This window comes from Zonotrichia leucophrys, chromosome 2, assembly GCF_028769735.1.
Source record: "Zonotrichia leucophrys gambelii isolate GWCS_2022_RI chromosome 2, RI_Zleu_2.0, whole genome shotgun sequence".
NCBI lineage: Eukaryota > Metazoa > Chordata > Aves > Passeriformes > Passerellidae > Zonotrichia > Zonotrichia leucophrys.
In genome coordinates, this window is record NC_088171.1 from 152,735,952 (window position 1) to 152,746,419 (window position 10,468).

At 40.3% G+C, this 10,468-nt stretch overlaps 1 long non-coding RNA gene across 1 annotated transcript; it reads left to right on the forward strand.

The window, feature by feature from the left end:
* Positions 1 to 840: 840 nt before the first annotated feature.
* Positions 841 to 9,923, forward strand: LOC135443461 (uncharacterized). The gene is made up of 3 exons (XR_010439025.1): positions 841 to 1,012; positions 7,056 to 7,089; positions 9,857 to 9,923. It is a non-coding gene; the product is annotated as an uncharacterized LOC135443461 (long non-coding RNA).
* Positions 9,924 to 10,468: the final 545 nt, after the last annotated feature.

A 10,468-nucleotide genomic window follows, 5' to 3' on the forward strand; every position in this document is an offset into this window, starting at 1 on the left:
ACCCAAGGCCTCCCTCGATCCCCGACCCCAATTCCCGATCCCGACCCCAAATCTCGGTCCTAGTCCCGATTCCCGATCCACATGGCGCCCCCCACTCACCGCCCCCCCGCACCCCTCCGACTCGTACGGAATATTTACTTCCGTGTTTCCTCGTTGTAAGAACCAATCAGAGTTCAAGACCCGCCTTAGGGGCTGAATCCTTTTCCTTATAGGCTCTTACACCTGTCCGTCAATGCTTTATTAAGTTCTCATTGGTTCAAAGCGACAGAGGCGGGCTCTTCTTTATCCTCCTTCCCATTGGCTCACTTGCCTGTCAATCAGGAATCCCTGTCTTCCCATTGACTGCCGCTTGGCGGCAGCGGGACCTTCGCTCTGAGGCGGCTTTGGGGTCCCCCCCAGAGTCTCCCTCGATCCCCGACCCCAAATCCCGATCCCAATCCCGCTCCTAATTCCAATCCCAGACCCCAAACCCGGTCCTAATCCCGACCCCAGATCCCGGTCCCAATCCCAATCCTGAATCCCGATCCTCATGGCGCCCCCCACTCAACCCCCGCCCCCAGCCCCCGCTGGCCCCTAGCTCGTACGGACGGTTTACTTCCGTGTCTTCTCGTTGTGACAATCGATCAACAGGCAAAACCGCCTTGGGGGCTGTTTCCTTTATTTCAATTGGCTTTTACAGCTGTCCGTCAATGCTTTTAAAAACTCTCATTGGTTTATGGCGAGATGGGCGGGCTCTTCTTTGTCTTCCTTCCCACTGGCTCATTTCGCTGTCAATCACGAATCCCTGCCATCCCATTGGCTGACGCTTGGCGGGAGCGGGAGGTTCGCTCTGAGGCGGCTCTGGGTTCCCCCCGGAGCCTCCCTCGATCCCCGACCCCAATTCCCGATCCCGACCCCAAATCCCGACCCCAATCCCGCTTTGGCGGCCATGGAGCGGCAGCAGGAGCTGAAGGTGCTGCTGAAGCGCTGGGAAGCGGAATTCTTGCGGGAGCGGCAGCGCAAACCCAGCCAGGTGCGGCTGAGGGGAATCGTGAGGGGAAAATTCCTGAGGGGAAAAATCCTGAGGGGAAACGTGAGGGGAAAGTTCCTGAGGGGAAAAATCCTGAGGGGAATCGTGAGGGGAAAAATCCTGAGGGGAATCGTGAGGGGAAAAATCCTGAGGGGAAAAATCCTGAGGGGAAACGTGAGGGGAAAATTCCTGAGGGGAAAATTCCTGAGGGGAGAATTCCTGAGGGGATTTTGGAGTTTTTTTGGGGTGACATTGGGGTGGTTTTGGGGTGCTGGGGGGATCTTTGGGGTGGCTTTAGGGAACCCTGAAATGGTGAAATTCGGTTTAAGGGGGTTTTGGGTTTTTTTTTGGGGTGATTTTCAGGTGGTTTTGGGGTCTCAGGGGGTCCTTGGGGTGGTTTAGGGGATCCCTGGAATGGCAGGAGTTGTTTTAGGGGGGTCCTTGGTGTTTTTGGGGTGTCCTTGAGGTGGATTTGGGGTCCTTGGGGTGGTTTAGGGGGTCCCTGGAATGATGGGGAGTTGATTTAGGGGGGTCCTGAGGGTTTTGGGGTGTCCTTGGGGTGGTTTTGGGGTCTTTGGGGTGACCTTGGGGTGGTTTAGGGAGTTCTTGGGGTGATTTTGGGGTGCTGGGGGGTCCTTGGAATGGGGGGAGTTGGTTTAGGGGGGTCCTTGAGATGGTTTTGGGGTCTTTTGGGTGGCTTTGGGGAACCCTGAAATGGTGAAATTCGATTTAAGGGGGGTTTGGGGTTTTTTTGGGGGTGATTTTGAGGTGATTTTGGGGTCTGAGGGGGTCTTTGGGGTGGTTTAGGGGATCCCTGGAATGGTCGGGAGTAGTTTTAGGGGGGTCCTTGGTGTTTTTGGGGTGATTTTGAGGTGGATTTGGGTTCCTTGGGGTGGTTTAGGGGATCCCTGGAATGGCAGGAGTTGTTTTAGGGGGGTCCTTGGTGTTTTTGGGGTGATTTTGAGGCAGATTTGGGGTCCTTGGGGTGGTTTGGGGGGGTCCTGGAATGGTGGGGAGTTGATTTAGGGGGGTCCTGAGGGTTTTGGGGTGTCCTTGGGGTGGTTTTGGGGTCTTTGGGGTGACCTTGGGGCTTTTTGGGGTGACTTGGGGTGGTTTAGGGAGTTCTTGGGGTGATTTTGGGGTGCTGGGGGGATCTTTGGGGTGGTTTTGGGGGTCCTTGGAATGGGGGGAGTTGGTTTAGGGGGGTCCTGGCATTTTTGGGGTGTCCTTGGGGTGGTTTTGGGGTTTTTGAGGTGATTTAGGGGAGTTTTGGGGTGCTAAACTTTGGTTTAGGGGGGTCCTTGGTGTTTTTGAGATGATTTTGGGGTCTCAGGGGGTCTTTGGGGAACCCTGAAATGGTGAAATTCGGTTTAAGGGGGTTTTGGGGTTTTTTTGGGGGTGATTTTCAGGTGATTTTGGGGTCTGAGGGGGTCTTTGGGGTGGTTTAGGGGGGTCCTGGAATGGTGGGGAGTTGATTTAGGGGGTCCTGAGGGTTTTGGGGTGTCCTTGAGGTGGATTTGGGGTCTTTGGGGTGGTTTAGGGGATCCCTGGAATGGAGGGATTTGATGTAGGGGGGTCCTGGGGTTTTTGGGGTGTCCTTGGGGTGGTTTTGGGGTCTTTGGGGTGACCTTGGGGCTTTTTGGGTGACTTGGGGTGGTTTAGGGAGTTCTTGGGGTGATTTTGGGGTGCTGGGGGGATCCTTGGGGTGGTTTTGGGGGGTCCTTGGAATGAGGGGAGTTGGTTTAGGGGGGTCCTTGGTGTTTTTGGGGGGTCCTTGAGATGCTTTTGGGGTCTTTGGGGAACCCTGAAATGGTGAAATCCGGTTTAAGGGGGTTTTGGGGGTTTTTTTGGGGTGATTTTCAGGTGGTTTTCAGGTCCCTGCAATGGGGGGTTTTTGATTTATGAGATATTTGGGGTGTCCCTGCAATGTTTACCAAAATATCCCAGTTTTTCCGAATTTTTTTACCCAAATTTTCCTCAAAATTCCCCCAAAATTCCCAATTTCTCCCCAAAATTTCCAAATTTCCCCAATTTTTCATCCCAAAATTCACAATTTTTTCCCCAATTTTCCCCAAAATTTGCCTCATATTTTACCCAAAATTTTCAAAAATTCCCAAATTTTCTGGTTTTTACCCCAAATTTCCCATTTTTCCCCCTCATATTTCCCCTCAAATTTCAAAAAAATTCCTAAATTTCCCCAAAATTACAAATTTTTCCTCATAATTACCCCAAAACTCCCAATTTTTCACCCCAAAATTCCCAATTTTACTGCAAAAATTCCATAAAATTCACACAAAATTCCCACATTTCCCCCAAATTTCCCATTAAATTCCCAAATTTTCCTCAAAATTTTCCTTCCAAATTAAAAAAAAATCTCAAATTTTCCCTCAAAATTCCCCCCAAATTCTCAAATTTTCCCAAATTTCCCCCTAAATTTCCCCAATTCCAAAAATTCCCAATTTTTATCCAAATCCTCAAATTTTCCTTGAAATTACCCCAAATTTTCAACAAAAATTCCCAAATTTTCCCCAAAATTCCCCCAAATTTTTTTCAAGGTTTTCCCCTGATTTTCCCCCAGAATTTTCCCCAAATTTCCCCCCAAAATTCCCAATTTTTTTTTCTAATTTCCCCCAAAATTCCCAAATTTTCACACAATTTTCCTCAAATTTTCCCTCAAAATTCCCCCCAAATTCTCAAATTTTCCCCGATTTTCCCCTGGAATTTTCCCCCAAATTTTCCCCCAAATTTCCCAATTTTTTTTTTCTAATTTCCCCCAAAATTCCGAAATTTTTTTCCTAATTTTCCCCAAATTTCCCCCCAAAATTCCCAATTTTTTTTTCTAATTTCCCCCAAAATTCCCAAATTTTTACACAATTTTCCCCATAATTCCCCACCAAAATTCCCAATTTTTTTTTCTAATTTTCCCCAAAATTCCCAAATTTCCCCTCCAAAATTCCCATTTTTTTTCCTAATTTTCCCCAAATTTCCCCTCCAAAATTCCCAAATTTTTTTCCTAATTTTCCCCCCAAAATTCCCAATTTTTTTTCCTAATTTCCCCCCAAATTCCCAAATTTCCCTGCCAAAATCCCCCCCAAAAAATCCCCAATTTCCCCCCAAACACCCTCAAAAAAACCCTCAAAAAATCCCAAATCCCTAAAAAATCCTCCCAAAATCCCAAAAATCTGCCAAAAACCCCAAATCCCTAAAAAAATCCCCAAAATCCTAAAAAATACCCCAAATCCCCCCAAAATTCCCAAATTTTCACACAATTTTCCTCAAATTTTCCCTCAAAATTCCCCCCAAATTCTCAAATTGTCCCCGATTTTCCCCTGGAATTTCCCCCCAAAATTCCCAATTTTTTTTTCTAATTTCCCCCAAAATTCCCAAATTTTCACACAATTTTCCCCAAAATTCCCCTCCAAAATTCCCAATTTTTTTTCCTAATTTTCCCCAAAATTCCCTGCCAAAATTCCCAATTCTTTTCTCTAATTTTCCCCAAATTTCCCCTCCAAAATTCCCAATTTTTTTTCCTAATTTCCCCCAAAATTCCCCCCAAAATTCCCAATTTTTTTTTCTAATTTCCCCCAAAATTCCCAAATTTTCACACAATTTTCCTCAAATTTTCCCTCAAAATTCCCCCCAAATTCTCAAGTTTTTTCAAGGTTTTTCCTGATTTTCCCCCAGAATTTTCCCCAAATTTCCCCTCCAAAATTCCCAAATTTTTTTTCCTAATTTTCCCCAAATTTCCCCCCCAAAATTCCCAATTTTTTTTCCTAATTTCCCCCCAAATTCCCAAATTTCCCTGCCAAAATCCCCCCCAAAAAACCCAAATTCCCCCCAAGAAATCCAAACACCAAATCCAAAGAAATGTCCCCCAAAATTTCCCAAAAAACCCCAAATCCCCACAAAATCCCCCCAAAAAAATCCTCAAAAAACCCCAAATCCCTAAAAAATCCTCCCAAAATCCCAAAAATCTGCCAAAAACCCCAAATCCCAAAAAAAATCCCTAAAAATCCTAAAAAAAACCCCAAATCCCCACAAAATTCCCCAAAAAATCCTCAAAAAACCCCAAATCCCCAAACAATCCCAAATCCCTAAAAAATCCTCCCAAAATCCCAAAAATCTCCCCAAAAAAATCCCTAAAAATCCTAAAAAAACCCCAAATCCCCCCCAAAAATCCCCTTTAACTCCAAATCTCAAAAAAATTCCCAAATTCCTCCAAAAAATTCCCAAAATTCCTCCCAAAAAACCCCAAAATTCCTCCCAAAAAACCCCAACAAAACCCCAAAATATCCCAAATAAACCCCAAATCTCCAAAGCCCAAAAATTAAAAAAAAACCCCAAAATCCCAAAAAAAATCCCCCAAAAATCCTAAAAAAACCCAAAATCTCCCCAAAAATCCTCAGAAAAATCCTCAAAAAAATCCTCAAAAAATCCCAAATCCCTAAAAAATCCTCCCAAAATCCCAAAAATCTGCCAAAAACCCCAAATCCCAAAAAAAATCCCCCAAAATCCTAAAAAAACCCCAAATCCCCACAAAATTCCCAAATTTTTTTCTAATTTCCCCCAAAATTCCCAAATTTTCACACAATTTTCCTCAAATTTTCCCTCAAAATTCCCCCCAAATTCTCAAATTTTCCCCGATTTTCCCCTGGAATTTTCCCCCAAATTTCCCCCCAAAATTCCCAATTTTTTTTTCTAATTTCCCCCAAAATCCCCAAATTTTTACACAATTTTCCCCAAAATTCCCCACCAAAATTCCCAATTTTTTTTCTAATTTTCCCCAAAATTCCCAAAATTCCCTGCCAAAATTCCCAATTCTTTTCTCTAATTTTCCCCAAATTTCCCCTCCAAAATTCCCAATTTTTTTCCCTAATTTTCCCCAAATTTCCCCCCAAAATTCCCAATTTTTTTTCTAATTTCCCCCAAAATTCCCAAATTTTCACACAATTTTCCTCAAATTTTCCCTCAAAATTCCCCCTAAATTCTCAAATTTTCCCCGATTTTCCCCTGGAATTTTCCCCCAAATTTCCCCCCCAAAATTCCCAATTTTTTTTTCTAATTTCCCCCAAAATTCCCAAATTTTTACACAATTTTCCCCAAAATTCCCCACCAAAATTCCCAATTTTTTTTCTAATTTTCCCCAAAATTCCCAAAATTCCCTGCCAAAATTCCCAATTCTTTTCTCTAATTTTCCCCAAATTTTCCCCCCAAAATTCCCAATTTTTTGTCTAATTTCCCCCAAATTCCCAAATTTCCCTGCCAAAATCCCCCCCAAGAAATCCAAACCCCAAATCCCAAGAAATATCCCCCAAAATTTCCCAAAAAACCCCAAATCCCCACAAAATTCCCCAAAAAATCCTCAAAAAACCCCAAATCCCTAAAAAATCCTCCCAAAATCCCAAAAATCTGCCAAAAACCCCAAATCCCAAAAAAAATCCCCCAAAATCCTAAAAAAACCCCAATCCCCACAAAATTCCCAAATTTTTTTCTAATTTCCCCCAAAATTCCCAAATTTTCACACAATTTTCCTCAAATTTTCCCTCAAAATTCCCCCCAAATTCTCAAATTTTCCCTGATTTTCCCCTGGAATTTTCCCCCAAATTTCCCCCCAAAATTCCCAATTTTTTTTTCTAATTTCCCCCAAAATTCCCAAATTTTTACACAATTTTCCCCAAATTTCCCCCCCAAAATTCCCAATTTTTTTTTCTAATTTCCCCCAAAATTCCCAAATTTCCCTGCCAAAATTCCCAATTCTTTTCTCTAATTTTCCCCAAATTTCCCCTCCAAAATTCCCAATTTTTTTTTCTAATTTCCCCCCAAATTCCCAAATTTCTCTGCCAAAATCCCCCCCAAAAAACCCCAAAATTCCTCCCAAAAAACCCCAAAATTCCTCCCAAAAAACCCCAACAAAACCCCAAAATCTCCCCCAAAAAATCCCAAATAAACCCCCCAAATCTCCAAAGCCCAAAAATAAAATAAAAAACCAAAATCCCAAAAATAATTCCCAAATTTTCTCATTTTTTGGGATTTTTTTCTATTCCAGGCCGACATCGAGGAGGCTCCAGAGGAAACTCGCAGTGAGTGCCCCAAAAATCCCAAATTTTACAAATTTTCCCCAATTTTTCCCCAAATTTCCCCAAATTTCCCCAAATTTTCCCAAAAATTTCCCCAATTTTCCCCCAAAATCCCCAAATTTTACAAAATTTCCCCAATTTTCCCCAAAATTTCCCAAATTTCCCCAAAATCCCAAATTTTACAAAATTTCCCCAAAATTTCCCCAATTTTCCCCAAAAATCCCCAAATTTTACAAAATTTCCCCAATTTTCCCCAAAATATCCCAAATTTTCCCCAATTTTCCTCAAAATTACCTCAAAGTTCCCAAGTTTCCCACCCAAAAATTCCCAAATTTTTACCCAAATTTTCCCTCATAGTTACCCCAAAATTCCCAATTCCCCAATTTCCCAATTTTTTTACCCCAAATTCCTGAATTTTTCCCCAAAATTCCCAAAATTCCCAAAATTCCCGAATTTCCACAACCAAAAATTCTCAAAAATTTTACCCCAAATTTTCTCCAAACCCAAAATTAATACAAAAAATCCCAAATTCTAATTTTCCCAAATTTTCTACCAATTTTTCCTTCTAAAATTCCCGCCAAAATTCCCAAATTTCTCCAACTTCACCCAAAAATCCCAATTTTCAATTTCCCAATTTTCCCTAAACTTTCCCCAAATTTACTCCAAATTTTCACAAAATTCCCTTTTTCCCCAAAATTCCCAAATTTTACCCAAATTTCTCTCCAAATTTTCCAAAAAAAATTTCAATTCCCAAAATTTCCTCAGAATTACTCCAAAATTCCCAATTTTTCCCCAAAATTTTCAAAATTCCCAATTTTACCCAAATTTACCCCAATTTTTTTTTAACCAAATTTCTACCCAAAAGTCCCAATTTTTAAACAAATTCCCAGTTTTTCCCCAAAATTCTAAAATTTACCAATTTTCTCTCAAATTACCCTAAATTCTCAAATTTTCCCTCCAAATTTTCCCAAATTTGTTTTCTAATTCCCCCAAATTCCAAATTTTACTACCAAAATTCCCAATTTTTTTTTCTAATTTCCCCAAAAATTCCCAAATTTTCCCCAATTTTCCTCAAATTTCCCTCAAAATTACCCCCAAATTCTCAAATTTTTCCCCAAATTTTCCCCAAATTTCCCCCAAAAATTCCCGATTTTTTTCAATTTCTCCAAAATTCCCAAGTTTCCCTGCCAAAATTCCCAATTTTTTCTCTAATTTCCCAAATTTCTCCCACCAAAACTCCCAATTTTTTTTTCTAATTCCCCAAAATCCCAAATTTTCCCAAATTTCCCTGCCAAATTCCCAATTTTTTTCTAATTTCCCCCCAAAATTCCCAATTTTTCCCCAAAATTCCCAATTTTTTTCAAGGTTTTCCCTGGAATTTTCCCCAAATTTCCCCTCAAAAATTCCCAAATTTTTTTTCTAATTTCTCCCAAAATTCCCAAATTTTTTTCTAATTTCCCCCAAAATTCCCTGCCAAAATTCCCAAATTTTTTTTCTAATTTTCCCCAAATTTCCCCCCAAAAATTCCCAATTTTTTTTTTTCTAATTTCCCCCAAATCAAATTTTCCCCCAAATTTCCCCCCCAAAATTCCCAATTTTTTTTCTAATTTTCCCCAAAATTCCCAAATTTTTTTTCCTAATTTTCCCAAAATTTCTCCCCCAAAAATTCCCAATTTTTTTCTAATTCCCCCAAAATTCCCAAATTTTCCCCCAAATTTCCCCCAAAATTCCCTTTTTTTTTTCAAATTTCCTCCAAAATTCCCAATTTTTTTTCTCTAATTTCCCCCAAATCCCAAATTTCCCCCCCAAAATTCCCAATTTTTCTCTAATTTTCCCCAAATTGCCCCCAAAATCCCAATTTTTTTTCCTAATTTCCCCCAAAATTCCCAATTTTTTTTCCTAATTTTCCCCAAATTTCCCTCCAAAATTCCCAATTTTTTTTCCTAATTTTCCCCAAATTTCCCCGCCAAAATTCCCAATTTTTTTTTCTAATTTCCCCCAAAATTCCCAAATTTTTCCCACAATTTCCCCAAATTCCTCCCCCAAAATTCCCAAATTTTTTTTCTAATTTCCCCCAAATTCCAATTTCCCTGCCAAAATTCCCAATTCTTTTCTTTAATTTCCCCCCAAATTCCAATTCTTCTCTAATTTTCCCCAAATTTCCCCCCAAAATTTCCCAATTTTTTTTTCCAATTTCCCCCAAAATTTCCCCAAATTTCAATTTGCCGCGATTTCCTCCAAATTTTCCCCAAATTTCCCCCCAAAAATCCCAATTTTTTTTCAATTTTCCCCCCAAAATTCCCAATTTTTTTTCCTAATTTCCCCCAAAATTCCCAAATTTCCCTGCCAAAATTCCCAAATTTGTTTTCTATTTTTCCCCCAAAATTCCCAAATTTTCTCTCCAAAGTTCCCATTTTTTTTCTAATTTTCCCCAAATTTTCCCTCCAAAATTCCCAATTTTTCTTTTCTAATTTCCCCCCAAATTCCCAAATTTTCACACAAATTTCCCCCCAAAAATCCCAATTTTTTTTCCTAATTTTCTCAAATTTCCTCCAAAATTCCCAATTTTTTTTCCTAATTTTCCCCATAATTTCCCCCAAAAATTCCCAATTTTTTTTTCAAATTTCCCCCCAAATTCCCAAATTTCCCCCCAAAAATTCCCTTTTTTTTTCTATTTTCCCAAATTTCCCCCCCAAATTTCCAATTTTTTTTTTTCTAATTTCCCCCCAAAATTCCCAAATTTCCCAGAATTTCCCATTCCCTTTCCCAGCTCTGTACCGGGAGTACCGGGCGCTGAAACTTCGCGGGAAAACTTCGGCGGAAAAATCCCAAAAAAACCCAAAGGAGGAAAAGGTACTGACACCAAAAATCCTAAAAAATACAAACTCCAAAATGCCAAAAAATCCCACAAAATCTCAAAAAAATCCCACAAAAAATCCCAAAAAATTCCCTCAAAAAATCCTAAAAAATCCCCAAAAAATCCCAAAAAATTCCCTCAAAAAATCCCAAAAAAACCCCAAAAACCCCAAAGGAGGAAAAGGTACTGACACCAAAAATCCTAAAAAATACAAACTCCAAAATGCCAAAAAATCCCACAAAAAATCCCAAAAAATTCCCTCAAAAAAATCCTAAAAAATCCCCCAAAAAATCTCAAAAAATTCCCTCAAAAAAATCCTAAAAAAATCCCAAAAAATTCCCTCAAAAAACCCAAAAAATCCCCAAAAATCCCAAAAAAGCCCAAAGGAGGAAAAGGTACTGAAACAAAAATCCTAAAAAATAAAAACTCCAAAATGCCAAAAAATCCCACAAAAATCTCAAAAAATTCCCTCAAAAAAATCCTAAAAAATCCCCCAAAAAATCCCAAAAAATTCCCTCAAAAAAA